This window comes from Cupressus sempervirens, chromosome 9, assembly GCF_028749045.1.
Source record: "Cupressus sempervirens isolate cs-2001-9-10 chromosome 9, ASM2874904v1, whole genome shotgun sequence".
Lineage (NCBI taxonomy): Eukaryota > Viridiplantae > Streptophyta > Pinopsida > Cupressales > Cupressaceae > Cupressus > Cupressus sempervirens.
In genome coordinates, this window is record NC_143126.1 from 567,233,772 (window position 1) to 567,253,854 (window position 20,083).

The window sequence follows — 20,083 nt, forward strand, 5'->3', positions numbered from 1 at the left end:
GTGACTAATATTTCATCCAGAAACGACTTACATCCTCAAGAGTTTGAAAATCGATACTATGGCATTTTGGATGAGATAATTGAGTGTAACTTTAGTTCCTTCAAATTAGTACTCTTCGTTGTCAAATGGTACAGGCTACGACTTAAGCCAAATGATCCTGATAGAACTGTTACTGAACATGATAATGGATTTACAATGGTTAATACAAGGTCGTTTGAGCCAGTTGGGGATGAGCCTTATGTTCTTCCAAGCCAGTGTGAGCAGGTATTTTACTCAGAGGTTCCACATAAACCGGGTTGGTCATTTGTTGTTAGACATGAACCGAGAGGAAGGCCAATAAAGTATAATGCGATGGACGAAGAAGATACCGAAGAAGTAGAAGATGATGTAGATGGTGATCACGATCGACAGTTATTGGATGATGTTCCTGACACAAATTTTCATGAAGAAGAAGAAGATGATGACGATGATGCTGCTACTGATGATGATGATGAAGATGATGTTGATGTTGATGATGATGTTGATGATGACGACGACGACGACGATGATGGCGAGGAGGATGATGATGACGAGGACGATGATGATGATGATGATGATGATGATAACGATGAGGATGATGATGATGGAATTTAGAGGTATGCCATCAATCCTTAATCTATTTAATATTCATTTCTTGATAGAAATATATTTGTCTTATATATATGGTTACATAGTTTATTCATTATCTATTTAAAAGCTACAAGTTTCAACTACAAATAGAATACTGCTAATCTAAATTAACTATTAATCTAAATTAATTAAATAAAACTATTTAAAACACATATTGATGTGTGAATGTATTGAGCCTTATTTTCTTTCAGGTCAAAAGCATTTGTAAGTGTTTAGTTTAGAAAAGGGAATTCATTAAATATCTATAAAAGGGAGTTGTACCTAGAATAAAATTCATAGGGAAAACATAATATAAGTGCTTACCCAATTTGTTGGTTAATAATTCAAGTATCTCTAACATTTCATTTTAGAATAGGAATAACATTGTATCAGTATGTTGATTTACAGACTAAAACTAGAAAACTTATTTCAGTACATGTATTTGGATCTATGGGATTTACACGGTAAGTAAAAAGAAACCAGTAATCCATTTTAAAATTATTATAATGGGTTTTGGAAGAAATTACAGTTATCTTAATTAATATAAAATATCTAACTGAATTTCAAAATGTTATGCAAGTAGCTTTAGTCTAGGTGTTTCCTCCACCTCCACACACATCAAACAACTTCAAATAGCATGTCCCCAAGGTGACTAAGCCCTCAACTCATCAGCTGATACAAAAACCCAGTTTTAGCCCTTCACTAGGCCTACTTCCCTAGTAGGCTTATAATGTTAGCCTGATTTAAGTGTTTTATTGTGTACCTTTTAATGTTTTTAATTTTTATGTGATGCTAATGATGGATGTGATTATGATTATGATGTGATTATGCTCACGATAATTGAATTACATTTGCAGGAAATTGAACCCCTTTTAAGAGCATCCCGCACAGTCTCATGGATCGACAGGTATAAGTCAATACTCCTTATAGACAGTCTATTTAATACACTTATCAATAGTAAGATTGATGTCTTCTAAGATCTCTCCCATTTGCAGGCACCAGCGAATAGGTATTTGTCAAAAGTGTCTTCCTCGAGTGAGGGAAATATAGGAATAGAAGAGGAAAGTGAGACATGCAGTTTATCTAGAACAGGGAGATTAACTAGAGGTCAAAGGACTAGAAGGAAATTCAATAAATGCATGAAATTTTTCCTTGCTCAAGGGGGGTCATGTTCTTATGATGATGAGACGGAAGGTGACATCGAGGTGCCCTTGAGGTACCAACATCAACAAAAACATTGGGTACCCAAGGAACTTCCTCCAATAAACACTAATTTTTGTGTTAACGAGAGAATATATCGCATAGCACCATCATCACTACATGGTTTGGGCCTATTTTCTATGGACGGCATAAAGGTGTCTTACAACAAAGTTTCTGAATTGATGGAGTATGTTGGACCATGTTACGATTACAAAAGTTGGATGCATATTGTTAAATATAAAAAAAGTATGCGTAGGTATGCCCTCTCCGCAAATTATATACAACAGCAAGACAATAATCAAAGTAAAAGTGTGGCTATATACATTGAGGGAAGGCCAAAAGCAACAGGAAATATTGCGGGTTTTATAAATAGTACACGACCTGGGTCAACAATAAAGCAACCCAATTGCATATTTGAGGCGCGCGAGGGAAATCGTGTATTCATCTGTGCGATAAAATCAATACGTGCAGGGGAAGAGCTTCTTATTGATTACAATTTGAACCGCATAGATACAAACGAGGCTACTATCATGGGGGTGGTACATACTATTAAACCAACTTCTAATCAATGACTCCAACATACCATTTAGTCAATAAATTTTTGGCTAACATTTTTATACTTCATCTTTGACACAGGGGCACAATATGGAGCAACCGCCCGGAGGGGATGCTGACGATGCTCCCGACTCATCTACACATGAGCAGGTAAAACTCATTTGTAATTGTGCAAACTAGATAGAAGCAAAATGTTATTTTTTTAATGTTGTTTTCTTTATTGTTTTGGAGTAATTTTGATAAAACTAATACTATTGTTGTCACAGAGGGCTAGTGGTCAGAGGGAGGGAAAGGAACCTGCAGTCCCTCAGCAGGCCCCCCCTGAGGAGGACCCTTTCTATATCGATTTAGCAGAGACCGATGACCCGATCGGTTCGATTAAAATTAATTTAAAGAAAATTAGCAAAGAAATTCTACGTTTGGCAACCATAAAGCCTATGACTCAACAAATAAAAGATAGGGCATCTGAATTGTTGCACACCTCTGAGTCCTTAAAAGTAAGTATTAATGAAATTTTTAATTATAACAAGAGTTCAATAATGGTTTTTATGTTATGCTCTTTTATGGCATTAATTAAAATATGGATGCGTTGTCTTTACAGAGTTTTTTGCTTGATTTCGAGCCCCGTTCCCATGATGAGGGTGCTGCAGGTGGTTCAGGTAGATCGCATGTTCCATTCCCCACTTCTGTTTTCCACTGAATATATATAGGAATGATCATAATCATTGACAATACATGCTCAAACAATCCTTTTTTTTAATGCTCCAACAATCTTGTCCATGCTAGTCCACGCGTTCTATATTTATGCATGCTCTAACAATTTTATTCTTCAGCTTCACATCAATTGAATCCTACGATGACGCCGCCTCCATCCAAGACAACCACAAATCTCTTTCCGACTGCTGAGTCAGCAACACGCAGCTTACATGCATCGACTGTTGCACCATCTGCTGGTACACAAATCCCTCTTTTTCTCTCTTATGACAGCAACAAACAGTTTCTTTTTTACAACTTTATAACATCAATTATCATTTGTTCTTTTATACTTCGATCGTGACAAAGACTTATGAAACTTATGAAACTTTTTGCAATAGGACCTGCAACATCATTTCCTGGATGTTCCTATGTTCCTAGTACGGGAACGGTGAAGGATGTCACATTGATCGTCAGCGACGATGAAGGCATTCCATTAAAAGTAGCCAAAGTTCCAGGTACTTTAAAGTTATTATTATTCTATAGTGATATAATAGTAATTTAGTTTTTGATCACTCTTCATCGACTAATGATCCCATGATTGTTTTGTAGGGAATGATCTTTTTTGGAGAAAACTTGGTGATGAGTGTTTGCGAATATTTGGGCCCACCATGCATACCTAGTGGAACATCATATCCTAACTAAAACCCCAAACCACTATTTTGATTTCATATCATTGCTATAATAGTTTTCCTTTTGTCCATTTCTTGAACTATATTAAAGGTAGCTTCACTTCATTTATGAGTCTAACATGTTTTTTTTTTACTTAAAAGGTGGAATCACCAACGCAAACCGTTGAAGGATGATCTTATAGAGAGCATGACCCAACTCTTTGGACCTCGTGCATTCGAGAGAAACAAGCTCCTTGAAAAAGCTGGTTTATGTTTGAAGTATATTAGGGACCAGTACAGGAAAAATTTACAAGATAACCCCAGGTACGAGCGTCTGCCCTATGTTCCTGAGGCTGAGTGGCAGGCTCTGATTTTGGATGGAAAGTATAAAGCTGACAAGAAAAATAATATTACACCAATGGAGAGTACAGCAAGGTATGTGATAGTGTTGAGAATCTAATTATGTACTAATTAACCTCCATATTTATACTATCTAACATATTTCAAACTTTCCATAGATTGCCTGACACATCAAAGGCAACAAAGGCAAGACTAGAAAACCACGAGACACACAAGCTCAGCTCTGGTGGTTTTTCGAAACTTCAAGCAAGAGTTGTAAGTATTAGTAAATGAAAAATTGTATCAAATTTTTTATATAATGTGAAGGGAAATGCTAGGACTCCCTTATTTAGCTCATCAATTATAAATAGGTCAATAGAATATAATAACAGTAGTGGATTTTCATATTCAATATAAAAAATTCAACAATTGAAGTCAAGACTCTGCAATCTAGATTAGTGAAGAAAACTTGTGATTCACTAATATGACATTATTTAAAATCTCACCCTTGACTGAATTTTCCTCCAATAGTTGAGAATAAAGGCAGTGATTGAAAGAATGAGGGAATGCAGCAGCACTTGCAGCCATTTTTATTTCCAAAGAGCTGAACTAACTCTTACCCAACTTAAGAATTTGGAAAAAATATGTTGGTACAAGCAAAGCATACAAACACGCAACATTTATATAGTAGATTGCTCCATCAAAACTGCTCGATTTTTCTCCTATTATATTGTGATGGATATAGATGATTTGCTGTTGATATTTTAACTACCCTCCATTGGTTGATGAAACAATGCAAGTAAAATTCACCATACCACGCAAAAATGCAGGGCTCAGAGTTCAAGAGATGCCTCACAGAAGACGATAAGAGAATTGGCTTCCAACAAGGCTATAGAGCCGTGGCTGAACGGCTACGAGCTGAAATTAGTGTGGAAGGTTCTAATACTGATGCATCTCAGCCACAGGTAAATAAGCTAAATGAAATTTATTTCAAATTGAATACTTTACCAATTAGTCTATTTGATGTTAAGTTCCAATATAAAGTGAGTATATCTGTTTTAAGCAAGCAATGATAACAATGCGTAGGATGTTGGAATGCAGCCTAACAATCCTTCTACACAATCTGTGGATGTCGAAGGTTCGCATGATGTGCATCCCAGTGGTGGAGGTATACATTTGCTATTAAATTTTTTATATGTAATTGCAATTGGTGTTTGGATTAACGTAACATTTTGTATAGCAGTTGTAGAGGATCGAGGGGTCGATGTTCATGACCGTGTTGACGTTGAGTCCAGACAAAATGATGTGGTCAGATCAGGTAAAGAGACACAGTTATGTTATTTAAAATAATTAAATACTTGTAACAATTATAATAAATTATTTTTAATTTAACTCTTTTATTTGTTATTGCAGAGGACCCCCCTTTGCAATAGCATAGGAATTTGAGATCATCAAGAACAGAGAACAGAACAACTGACGAGGGGGGAATTGATGATGACACTGATGCTCCTCTTAGAGCTTACATAGAAAAAAGAAATAGAAAGAAAAAAAAAGAAATGATTGTCACTGCATACCTTAATTGATAATGACTGTATTTTATGTCTCAATGAATTTAATTATGTGCTAATGAATGTTCATGAATTATGTGTTAATGCAGAATATTGATGAATGTTGCATGTTAACGAATCTAATGTGTTAATGAATGTTATCATGTGATATTGATTGAATGTTACATTTTATTAATGGTTGAAAGAATGAATGAATGTTAGATGTTAACGGGGAATGTAGAGTGATGTTAGGGGGAGGGGGGTGGAGCCAAATGAGCTTCCACCTTCACGTGGTTGGCCCTGTTTAGTAGAGAATATTAAACTATTCTCGAAACAAAGTGAAGCTCAATAAGATACTCAAATAACCACCCTACCCCAAAACACACGAATGTGTGTTAATTCTCCATATAGGTTGTGATACACTCATAAACTCCAACGCTTCATAAGAGATCACCACTCTTATATCAATTCATAGTACAACGTTTGAACTCCAATGGCTATGCAAGGACTTCATAAGTACAAGGGTTACACATATCAAGAAGGGTTAATGTCGTAGTATGTAGAATGAGAGACTAGCCATATTGATAGTTTGATAAGATGGTTTGGCTCTTCCTAATGGGTTTTACAAATACCACATAATCAAATCATCTTGGATTAGCCATATTATCCGTTATTGTTGTAGTATTCTATTTTATATCACATACACTCTCTTTCACGAAAATATTTATGCATGTCCTTAATCTCCAATCGATGCATCCCATCTCTTGGTAACATTCCCTTAAGCCAATTTGTCCAACAATTTGGATATACTGTCTATACTCCCATATTATGTTGCGATTCTAGCGTGTGTTGTGCTCCATTGGTCTTCTTTTTTATTTCACACACACTACACACTCTTACTCATTCACACATATCCACACCTTATATTTTTCCAAGACAGAGCCTTTAAAATTTATATTTGAAATCTAAAATTATTTCCATCCCATTGATATTGATATGGGAACCCTAGAGTACTTGTATGAATGGATGTGTATTTTCATTCCCAACTCCTTGTAAATGCAAAGATGTTAGCAATTCAGTCAACAATATAATATTGCTTTATCAATCTTATGCAATCCCTTGCAAGCAGATTAGAAGCTCCCCAAAGGACAGTAATTGCTCCCCCTGCATATTCACTACTGCTATGTCAAGGTAACTTTAAGGATTTTATAAATGAGAATTTGTGTCAATGATTAGCAATTTTATCCATTGTGTTGGCACATCATAGCCACGGTCCTCTTAATTGAATGAAGTCTTATTTGTGGCATTTGTCCCACCACACAGCTCCTTTATTTGGTTCACCTAGCAGATGGGTCACCCAAAATAATTAACTTTTCAGTCTCAGTGCCTTATTAGTATCACACTTCATTATACTTCTACCTTTGTGAGATATATAATTGTTGTTTTATTCATATAAGTCATTGGATATATAAAAGTCGATATGTCCTCCAGAAATTACGACTTGAGATGAGGAGCTAAGAACAAAATAAATCCAGAATATTTCATTATGTGCCATCCCAATATACAGCTTTGTGGCTGTTATTGTTTTAAGTCTGAGGTCGATCATCTGGTACCAGCAATGCTTGAATATTGTCTTTGTCTTCACCAAAATAAAATTCTCCATCAACATAGACAAATTGCAATTATGATCTGTAATCATAGAGTGCTCTAAGAGGCCCTATGCAGATCATTTCCACTGCATACTCCCACCGCATACTTTAGATCTTAATCTTTTCATTGCCTTTGCAGGTGACATGGTAAGTAGTTTTGGTAACAATACTTGCTTTGCATAGAAGACAGTTACTCACTGAAACTACTATGACATCTTCCTTCATCCTCATAGTTGTATAACACGTTATGTATATCATGATTCACTACGTACACAATGTTCTTCATTCCTTTCTATTGATACATATCAAGTTCTAACCCAGTAATCTTCCATCGTTGGTTCCTCTTACAAAGTTGATGCCGCACAAGGTGAGTCAGAGATATAGTTATTCCAGTGGTTCAGAAGTTCTCCATCATTATTTCAGGCATGTGATTCTATTATTCCTGGGAAATGATCTGTTGTGATACTAGATCTCTGATTTGCTGTCTTGATCAAGATATTTTCCCAAAAAAAGGTTGATCAGGATTTTCCCAATTTTTTCCAGAATTTTGGCCCACATTTTGTCAATAATTTTTTTCCCCTTAGCATTAGCTAGTAAGGAGGAAAATCAAACTTGTTGACTTCTTGCCTCCAAATCTGACAAGAACTCCACAAGCTCTTCATCTAAAAACACAATGATTCTTTTCAAGCGCAAATACATCACTAGCAATTCATTTTGTTTGGCCCGTCACAATAAGCACAACATTTCTCCTTTCCATGTCACTGTTTGTGATTGCTATTACATCACCATTGCCTATATAAGTTGAGTAGAAATGGATCAATCGAGAGCACTTTATTATGAATTTAGCTTTCAAATTGCACAACACTGGTTCTTCTGAATCGTAAAAGATGGTAAACAAAACTTGTGAAGCCTAATATGCCACATCTAAATTTATTTCACAGCATCCAATCACCATACAATTGGAATCAGGGAGCTTGTGGCGGCGACGGCAGTTGGCGTCGCCGCCACAGCGGCCCCGCCATATTGCTAACCACGAACGTCGCAATTGCGACGTACGCACGCACATTGCGACGAAATAAGCGTCGCGTGCATAGCGATGCCGTCGCAATTGATGATTTTGCATCGCAATTGCGACACATTCGCAAACATTGCGACGGCCAACGGCGTCGACAGCACCATCGCAAGTTTCCATGGACGTCGCAATTGCGACGCCCACGGATGAACTGTAAAGGCTCCCGCCTCAGTGAAACCGTAGGCAGATGCCGACGCCACCCCGTCGCAATGCGTGGTGAAGACGTCGAAATTGCGACGGGAACCACATCCATTGCGACAGGAGCAATGATGGGATAGAATGTTGAGCTTGCGACGGATAGGCGTCGAAATTGCGACATCCAAGAATAGACGTAATTTGCGACTAAAAAACAATGACGTCTGCTGCCGTCGCAGTGGTGACACATTTGCGTCGCAATTCCAACACTTGGCTGTCGCAAATCGATGCCAAATGTATTAGTGTCGACACTTGAAGCTTGGCGCTCAACACTTGGTACTTGGTGCTTGATACCTTTCGACATGCTCAGATGTGACAGACTTTGACATGTGGTGGTTTGATCTCAATCAGAGTAGTCACACAAAATAGTATAGCCAATAATTTTATGTGGACCAATGAACTAACACAAGAATAAATGAGTTGTTGTCGCCCAAGATATTGCATTGAAACAATATGTTTGATTTTATCAATCTGACAATGGAGCACAAAGTAAAATATCAGAAAAGATATCTCCAACAGAAGACTAGGGTGATTGCTAACCACTAAAACTGCAATTATAGAATAGGGAGGATATTGAACCTCCAAAACTGCAAAGGTACAAAACTCCAACTGGAATTCACAAATACAAAGAAAACATCAAATTCACCATGTCTACAACTATGCTGGACTTTTGGCCTTATAAAGGGCTACGGGAAGTTTCCCAAAGTGTTACAAGCAGGCCGACAATAGTTTATTATTTTATTAATTTGACCCCCTTTATTTAATAATTAAATTAATTAATTAAATAAGTCTTTTTGTGTTGGAAATATAAGACGAGTAACTGAGAGGGGAGGGGTGAATCAGTTACTTCTAAACTAAAAACTAGATCCCTTAGATGTTAACACAAAATTCAGACCAATAAATTGATTATAGCAGATGCTTGGTAAACATACAAAAATTGTTGTAACTCAGTAATCAATTAACTTTAAAATATTATCAATGATTACTTAACCTTAATTTTGCAAGCATGAGAGAAATAAAATGAACACATGAGGCACCAAGATTTAACTTGGAAAGCCAATATGGGAAAAACGACCAATGTAACTAGCTACTGTTTTTCACTCTTCTGAAGTGAGCCCTGTTAGGAGCCAACCTTGTTAAAGGTTACAAAACACACTGTTAGGTGTGACCCTGTTAAAGGATTTGATCACCCTGTTAGGAGTGCCCTTGTGAGAGGTCTTTAGACAATTCAATAGAACTGCCACCTTGTTAGAGGATTTACAAATGGCTATGAAACCAACTCTGTTAAGAGATTTGGATCTACAATGGTTAGAAAGTAACAATGAAATGACCTGATAGAGATGCAACTGAATTGCTGATTACAAATCTCTGTTTAGGCATGTACTTGATCCTTCCTAACCGAATATGACTTTTCTGCTCCTCAAGGATATTTTGCTTATCCTTTAAAATCACTTCCTCTCTTCATTTCTTACAATTTGCTCACAATCTTTCACACTTTGAAATCACAACTTGACCTTTTATTTATACCTTACATATTGTCAAGTCGGCTCAAATACAACTTAGAATAACTAATATTCATCACCATAGTCAAATAGAACCAACAAATAAATCAATTGACCTTCATATGCCAAAATAAGAAAATCCTTCGATAGCTGCCCCAACTTGGTAGACACTAACTCAGAAGCGATTTCCTGTGTTAGCTAACAGAAGCTCGGTTAACACTGCAAACTTGCGAAAATCCTTTGGTAACCGAGTGAGCTCAGTCACCACTGCTCTCATCCAACTTTCCTTCATTAACCGAGTGAGCTCGGTTAACACTCTTTCTCTGCATGAATTCCTTTGACGCTCGAGTGAGCTCAGTAGACACTGTCTTCTGTATAGGAATGTTCGGTAGACATGGAAAACTATCTTCACTACTCGAGTGAGCTTAGCATGCACTCACTAATAACTAACATGACATTTGTGTAACATCAAAAACAACACACAATTAATCAATTGTATCCAACACTTATGATATTATTTCAAATTTAGGACCACTTTATTAACTTAATTAACTCACTTTATTTAAAATTGGGTACATTACAATCCTCTCGGCCCAAAGATTGCTTTCCCTCAAGCAATCCGTAACTATCTACCATCTGACAAGCTATAGGATACTAGACCATGCACGAATGTTTAGTTGTATCTGTTGAAAGTTTAAAGCCGCACCATGACAGCAAGATTCACTTGCAAATCTCCAACAAGCTTCCATTGCTCCACTTTAATATAAACATTGCTTTGCTCGGAGTTGAGGAACAACACAACAAAATCTAACTTGCTTTCTTCAAGTTCATATAGATGAGACTCTTAAGGAGATATGACAATCATGCACGCTGCATGCTAAACCAAAGGGTAAACTTTGTATTTAACCAACTGTAGAGATTGCTCTTGCAAGGGATAATTGCTAGAGTTCACATCTCCATGATGTTGATCAACCACTATTGACTTCACAAAATTCATACGAGCATCTTCATCCTTGTGGTTGTCATGAAAGATTAAGTGTTCTCCACTTGAAGGGATAATTGTTGTCTCTTGCTAGTCCATATTCTTTTGTCGCTAGATTGAACATGCAAACTTGTCTTCATCTTTCTTTGATTATGATCGAGTTCCTAATTTAAGATCTAACTCCTCTTTTCTTTTCCTTACATAGTACCTATCAAAGGATTCAATAGCCTTGATCTCCACAAGATCATTAGTGTATTCATCAAAGATTCTGATAGCCTCCTCATGAACGAGTATACTTTTTCCACTCAGAACTACATATTCTTGAAATGTCAAAAGATCCTTCCTCTTTTGATATTTGTTATACCTCCTATTTCTTCCATTACCGTAATCATCCCAAACATTCTATAGGCTGGTAGGATTTTGATTCTAATACCACTATAATGTTCCATTCAAATTTGGCACTTCAAAAGCATATCTTCCACTACACGAAACCTTCACCCTACAACACTTTCACTGTATAGCCCTATCGTCACACAATACTATGCCCAAACATAACCACCACCACACGGTCAACTTTACCCTTATGGGTCCACTCCACATGTATTGTTCACACAATACAACACTCGATGCTCGACACTCTCAGATGTGATAGATGTTGAAATGTCGTGGTTTGATCTCCGCCAAAGTAGTAGCACAAAATAGTATAGCCAATAATATTATGTGAAGCAATAGTTGAACACAGGAATAAATGAATCATCGCCACTAGAGTTATTGTATTCAAATAACATCTTTGATTTCATCAATCTATTAATGAAGTACAAAGTGAAATCTCTGAAATGAAATCTCCAATGGCAGACTAGGGTGGTTGCTAACCACCGATACTACGATTATAGAATAGGGAGGATCTTGCAGCTCTAAAGCTACAAAGGTACAAAACTCCAACTTGGAACTCGCAATACAAAGAAAACACTGAATTCAGCATGCCTACAACTATTCCAAACTCAACGTTATAAAAGGCTCCAAGAAGTTTCCCCAAAGATTACAAGCAGGCTGACAATAGTATATTATTTTATTAATTTGGGCCCATTTATTCAATAATTAAATAATTCCTTATGGTATTTGTTGATGTCAATTTTGTACCACTAGATAACATATAGGAATTGAATACTTGATATAGAATACCAAATACTCAACCCTCTCTTGAAAAGTAAATACTCATGAAGAACATGAGAAAAAACTCCAAGGTTCATTACAACTTTGGATACTAACTCAGTTATATTAATGTGATTTGCTGGTTAATCACGTGGACAGCCTTATGTTGTTCTTTCTTGGATGTCGAACTTTTGCTATGATGATGAGGAAATCTAGCTTCGCAATGTATTCTAGTGCCAAATGATGTTGACGGTGATGATGGAGGGTATGTCTACCAATCATGCTTCTCCTTTTCTAACTTTCTTCTTGAATGAACTCCAACTATTGAACTACTTGTTGCTTTACCTCTACTCCTATGAATAGAAAGATTAACAAATGGATAGGGATCAAATTTGATGAAAGCTTACCAACGGTGCTACCTCCATAGATACAATGATTCAAGGGAAAAAAGACTAGATTACCATGCAAGGCTTCCTAACAAGCCGCTAGGTTGTTAGTGGCCTAGTTTATGGATCCCTATCAAACATCCACTAACATCAGCATGCAACTATCCATTTGTTCTTACTCTTGCTTAACAACTTTCTTAAAATAAAATCTACTTTAATAACTTCAATGAAATTTAACTTTAACTTTTGGAAGTAGAAACCATGCAATAACACCAAGTGTCCCTAATCACCATGCAAGTCACAACAATGATAAAAGAAGCAATTTTGGTATTATCTTAAGCAACAATTTTCTTCAACCCTTGGAAGTAGAAACCATGCAATAACACCAAATATTCTTAATCACCATGCAAGACACAACAATGATAAGAGAAGCAATTTTGGTATTATCTTAAGCAACAATTTTCTTCAACCCTTTACAAATGAGAGCAAATGGCCTTATATAAGGACCAAAAATACAACCAATAGTAGAGATTAAGAGGCAAAATCAACGATTCAAATCAAATCCCAAAAACCCTAACTGGGGTTGCCACCTCATCAATGGACCAATGAAAAAAAAGACAAGTGGCAACCAATGAGAAGGCACCAAAATGGTAGCCAATCAGAATCAAACACCTATCCTACCCGAAAGAAAGGGGAATTTGCCACTTGGGCTTACATCAAATGATCCTCTATTATAATTGTACCCTTTTCTTTCATCTTCTTAGCCAAGGCAATGAACTTGGCTAGCCTATTGTTGACTTCATGGAGAGCAAGGCGTATGCTTCATCTTGAGCTCAACTGAATTCATCATGTTGCTTGCTGTTTGTAGTGTCTTCTCATGATCCTTCTCATATTCTCTTGCATATCCAATAAAGGCAATGAGGGAAGCAAGGGTGCCTAAATGCTTTTTCTTGATGGTAACCTTCCCTAGCTCATCCAATCTCAATCCAAACTCTATCTCATTGACGTTCTCCTCTTTGACATCTTCAAAATCAAGTGCAACCCCAACATCGCCCAACATGGTTGAAATGGAAGTGTCAACACCTGTGCCATGTTGTGCAATCTCATTCCATATCTCCTCAAGTATCTTCAATCTAATGGTCAAGGCAACATACTAAGATTCCACCATACTCATTCCTCCTTCCACCAACTTGGTTCTTTCCAAATATCTCTCCAGTAGCCCAATAAATACCTATAGCCTAGGAATGGCTAAGTCCTTGACTGGAAGGAAATCCTTCCACTCCCCTTCAAATGTTTCGAATTTGTCTCTAATAGGAACCAATGACTTGAATGTTGAGATAAAGTAAGGCAAGAAATTTCACCCATCTTGAATTAAAGCACTGATCCACTCCTTGATTTCGTGCAGCTGAGCCAATATCTCTTCTATGTTGCTCCCATTGTCTTGTGAAAGGGCTGCCTAATGCAGCTGTTGGATAGGCTGGCAATCTCTCCAATACTTGATTTCGGCCTCCAACTTTACAATCCTCTCGTTTGCCTTCCTCAACCTTTTTCTAATTGAAACCATGCCTTCTTGGTCCAATACTTGTTTTCGGCCTCCAACTTTACAATCCTCTCGTTTGCCTTCCTCAACCTTTCTCTAATTGAAACCATGCCTTCCTGGATCTCCTCACACTCCATGTCATTTGTGATTCTTCCCAAGTTATGCTCTACTATCTCATACTCTTGGGCTACAATCTCATCCACTGCCTTACTAACCTTTGGTATAGCAATCTGAACCTTTCGGTGTCCCTCATCATCGCTTCTGATTACCTTTGCCACCGTTTTTGCAATTTGTCTCTGTTTCTTGCTATCTTCATTTTCCACTAACCCTTGAATATCTTCAACTGTTCAAACAATCACCAACTTGCCTCTTGGCATAAGCATTTGCCTTAACTATACTGGTGCAGTGCATCTCCCCAAATCTGGATTCAGTTCGACTAGCAAAACATCACCAACAACCTCAGGCGCCTAGCTTACTTCCTCAATATCAATTGGCCTATCCTCTTCATCACTAGTGACTATCATATCATCCCCATGTTGGTTCTCCAAGAGAGGAGAATACTTGGTACTATCACTGTAACCACTTGATTCCGAATCAGAGTTCAACTCTACTGCAACCCCTTGTCCACTTGTATTAACCTCTTGGCTCCTAGCCTCAATTATGTTCTCCGTTGACGGCGTTGCATTTTGTCTCTTTGCTAGAGGCTCCTGATGTTCTTTACTTTTCTCAACCTCCAAATTTCTCTTCTTGCTCTTAACTGTTCTTTGTTGTTGACTATTGCCCCCACCTTTTTTGTTTGACTGACTCCGCTAGACCACCTTTCTCCGGTTTCATCTTTTCATAAGTACCTTCCGACTTTGTAATTGCCTTAACTTCTCATTGTACCGTGACTAAGTGTGTAGATCAACTGCCCTTGTAACTGCCTCTAAGGAAGGATCATGATGATCATTCCAATCCACTAGACCCAATTCCATTCCATCCATTGTATCATAATCTTCCTTAACACATTTTCATTATCTTCTAGCTGATCAGGAATATCAAGGCCTCTCCATCTAATTGCCTTCATCATGCCCACTAACAACCTTGAGAAAGCTAGTTTTCTCACATGAAAGTCATCATGTGCATTGGCCCAAAAAATCTTCTATAGTAAGAATATGTTTGAATATGTTCTCGTGAGATGCCTTATTAAGACCATTAGGATCGAATCCCTGTCTTGCTCTATACCATCCTAGATGATACCACTAACTCCTCCACTGCTGCAAAGGTGATATGATTGGGGCAAGTATCATTGCCTACTCCAAATGAGAAGGTAATCCCTATCTCACCTTTAAGTTTCATCATCTTGTCATAATGCTCAAGTTGCCTAGCCAACTCTATCAAAACTATTCTATCAAGTGGGTACTTTGGAAGTCTCTTGGGACAAACTGTACTTCCTACTACTCTAATATATATGAATTGCAGAAATTGGATGAACCAACTCCCATACTTCTTATCTTTGCTTCCGCTTCCAATGAGAGCCTCCTAGCAGGTGTCCCTTGTAACATCCTTACCGTCTTCATGGCAAAGGTGTCATAAAACATCTTATAATCTTTGGTGTTGTGCAAATGAAGCTATGGATAGCACTCATGCACCAAACATTGCCCCAACCCAATGCCAATTACCCCTAAGGCCTTAAGTCCAGGATGTTCATATAGTCTCGCAATTAGATAGAAAAGATAGGACCCCACGTAAAATTGCTTTTGAATTTGTATTGTCCTTAGTTGCAACTCTAAATTTTCACTTATAATTCTAGCCCAATCAAATCTTCTCTTTCCATTTTCAATTTCATCAATAAAATAGTACATCTAGTTCTCGAATTGCATACCTTGAGCCACGCCCATGATCCGGCTAAGAAGCACAATAAGGTCGTCATAATCTGATTTGAAATCTAGCTTAGTGAGCTTTGACGACTTGGTAACTCCCTTCTTGCCTTCATATAACCAATTCTGCTTTAGATGAATGAAGTAAGCCTCCTGACTATCCTGAAAGAACTTGGCTGCCCGATCCATCATTACCACCGCCATGCCTTTACGTTGGGGAATATTAAATGCTTCGTCGACCACTTGTCAACTAATGTTAGCCAACACTCTCTTCCCTTCATCCAAAACGATGGACTTGGTCACAATATCAAACTGGGATGCACGCTCCAATTACCAATTCTAGACAAGACAAGGTGGGAGGGAAAGCCGCCACATGTAAAATTCCGCTCTTGTAGATCTTCTTCGCCATGGGGGATTGTCCTTCCTTCAATCTATCCTTAAATTATACCATGTTTATTGTGCCGATATTGGTATCACTTATTCACCTCACTTTCAAGAAGAAGGTGGTCTTAGACATCATGTCTTCCTTGTCTTTTTTGGTATTCGTTCCCTTTGGTTTCTTGCTTGTACTAACATCAACCATCCTAAACACTTATTTCTGCCCCTTCACTCTAAATGATATGGACTACACTTATTAATCTCCAAACTTCTTTCTATCGATGGAATCTAGCTTATTTCTGCCTCTCTAAATCCCTTCTCTACACTTATCAATCTCCAAACTTCAATCCTAGGGGTGGGACTACCACTTATTTTTGCCTCTTCGTTACCTTAGAATGGACTACACTTATATCTCCCAACTTCAATCCTAGGGTTGTCTAGCTTATTTCTGCCTCTCCAAGTGTCCTATCATGAAATGTACACTTATATCTCCCAACTTCAGCCTATCAATGGAAATGATGAAGTGGTAGATGAATAGTGCAAGAAGATGATAAGGGAAATGAACCAAGCAAGAACAAGGAACAAAATCCGCCCTTAATACCAATCTTCACCTCTAAAAATGAATGAGAATCTTACCTTAAACCTGCCTTCTACCAATAATCAAGCCTCTTCAAATTCAGATCTGATCTCAAAAATTTCAATCCTCCTCCAAAATGTGATGCCCTAGCAAATGGATTACTTGCAAAAATCTGCCCCTTTCATCAAATTTCAACCTCCTTGCCAAAAATCAGATTTCAAATCGCTTTGTTTTTCCTCCAAATAAAATCGCCATAGCTGGAGCAAAAAATCGCTGCCCTAGGAGGAAAAAAAACTCCCAAAATCACTACCAACCTTGCAAAAATCAGATCTCCTCCAAATTCGCCTTAGGGCAGAAATCGACCATCTCCAAGGAACAAATCGCTGCTCAAAAATGGAAACTCAGACTCTCAAAAATCGTTGCCAAGGAGAAAATCGCCCAGCTGGAGGAAAAATCGCTCAACCTTGCAAGAGGAAGTGGAAATGAATGAGGAAATAAGAGGGGGGAAGCCCCTTCTTATATCCTCCTGTTGAACTCTAGAGTGGGCCGACCTGCCTAGAGGGAAACAAAATTTAAGTTAAACCCCCAAAGATGGCCCAATTTTAAATAAAACGTGAAAATAACTAAGCCCTATAGTGAAATTGGCCCCTTCTATTTGCTAGTTTGACCCAGAACTGCAAAATAGAAATAAGGTAAGCCTAGGAGATGTCAAAATTTTCATTTAACAACATTTTGGCAATTAAAATATGATTAAAATCGAATCTAGTAAGCCAAAATCAATTTTCTATTCCAAATTACCAATTTCCTTTAACATTTCTAAAATCCTTTAGGCAAAATTTCAACCAAAAAAATTAGATTTTGCAATTTAATCCAATTTCAATTTTGCAATACAATTTCAATTTTTTAACAAAATAAATCATTTTCCTAGCAATCGAAATTCAAACTCTAAATTCAAATTCACTATCAAAAATTTCAAGATTTTCCAAAACGACTAAATCTAAAATTCATTTTGAAAATGTTCAAGCTTATACAATTATATCCAATTTTCAAAAATCCATCTAAGTCCAAAATTTACAAATTTGTCCTACTAGATATTGTTTTAACCATCGAAAAAATGTTGTTGAATTATGTTAGGCCTAAGGACAAAATTACATGTTTTAGAAAATCAAGTTTCGCACTGGGTGAAAACAAACCAAATCCCTCCTAGAGACCAAGACGTCCAAGGTGTAAAATTAACACTTCAAAAACCTCTGGACAACTCCAAATTTTGCTAAGGCAACCGAAAAATTCCCAACACCCACCAAAATTGCCAAGGCTTGCCCAAAAAGGGGGGCCCTAAAAATTTTTGGGGCGATGGTGTGAATACTTCACGACAGTATTATTTAAAATTTAGGGCCACTTGATCAATTAAGTCACTTTAGTTAAGGGGATATTACAAAGCTAGCCAAACTTGACACATATTATGTCTCCTTGGAAACAAAATTAGGACTGCCATCTTCGAATAGGTTAATATTATAGACTCATATAAAGATGCCCTTCCTTTTTTAAGGCAATTACCTAGCTAGGGAAAGGCAAGGTTGTATAAACGTGCAAAGCAGAAGGAAAACTTGTTGAGTTCAACTATTCTCACATCTATTGGACCTCTTGTGTGCATGCTATAAACAATGCAGTCAAGGACATCGAGGAAATTGAATGGGTTAAAAGGGTTTTATTAGTACAATTGTAGTTGTCCACATGCAACTGCATTGGCATTGTTTTGATTGTTCAAGAAATCACTCGAGACCCAAACTTGTTTCCTACTTCATTCTTTTGAAGAATTTTTTTTGAGTTATAGGAGGTCTTGTAATTTATAATCATAATACTTGTGGATTAGGTTGAGGATGTCCAAGGAAAAAGAGGAAGAGGTTGAAGTAAGTTGTGATTAGCAATGAATTTTGGTTAGTTGTGAGATACATCAATTTTATTGCATCCCCAATTTTTACAAGACCTTTACTTGAATAAAAAATGTGGGTTCTAATAGCCCCAAAATGGGGGAGACACATGGATTTAATAATAGCATGCTTGACCAAATGAAATCAGCCATTCAAGAGAGATATTTCACCATAGAGATATAACACAAGTATGTTAATACATGAAGCAAAGGAAGAAGGGTTTAAACTTCCCCTTGCATGTAACAAGAAAGTGTACATAATTAAATCAAGAGGAGGCGATGAATCAAATATAATAACAAACTTTAGATTTCTAATTTATTAATCACAATGGAAAGACTTCAAAACTTAATCAGCCTAAAATGGAAAATCTAGCAAGTAAGAACACAAGATTACACAATTTACATGGAAACCCTTGCACGAGAAAACCATGGCAAGATATTGCTTTGTATAGAAACCATGGGAGACCTCAATCCCCTTTAGATTATTCATGTGTCAATCCACTAGTAGAGACACCAATCCTCACAATTGAGTACCAACTTAGCAACAGACACCAATCTCTTTGAAAATGAAGCACCAACCTCCAAAAAGAAAGAGATAAGTGCTTGATCTTGCTCTTGAATCAGATTGAATCCTCCTCCACAAATCTGCTCAATAATACCAATCTCTTCGAAAATGAAGCACCAACCTCCAAAAAGAAAGAGATAAGTGCTTGATCTTGCTCTTGAATCAGATTGAATCCTCCTCCACAAATCTGCTCAATAATACCGATCTCTTTGAAAATGAAGCACCAACCTCCAAAAACAAAGAGATAAGTGCTTAATCTTGCTCTTGAATCAGATTGAATCCTCCTCGACAAATCTGCTCAATAATTGCTTCTTTTAAAAAATGCTTATGTTCTTCAAAAACCTATGCTCACAGATCAGCAAAAATCTATAGCCTGCTGCTATATTCTCCTTAGATCTGTGTGTAAAGTCTAATTTCATCTCTTTAATTCTCCCCTGATATAATTAGAGGCTTTGATTGAAGGTTTATTATTACATCAAGATTTGGGTATTAAAAACCTAGTTTTTGAAGGAGATTCGCAAATCATTTTAAATGCATTAAGAAAAAGGGAAACTTCAAATTGAATTCTAAATTCTAAACTTCAATATGCCTTAGCTATAGTCGATGATTTTGGAAAAGTTATTATAAAACATATATAGGGAAG

At 37.1% G+C, this 20,083-nt stretch overlaps 1 protein-coding gene across 1 annotated transcript in view; it reads right to left on the minus strand.

The window, feature by feature from the left end:
• The window catches only part of LOC149539927 (aminopeptidase (DUF3754)), a 148,649-nt gene that overhangs the window by 29,648 nt on the left and 98,918 nt on the right, over nucleotides 1-20,083 (minus strand). The gene's annotated exons all lie outside the window — the stretch shown is intronic.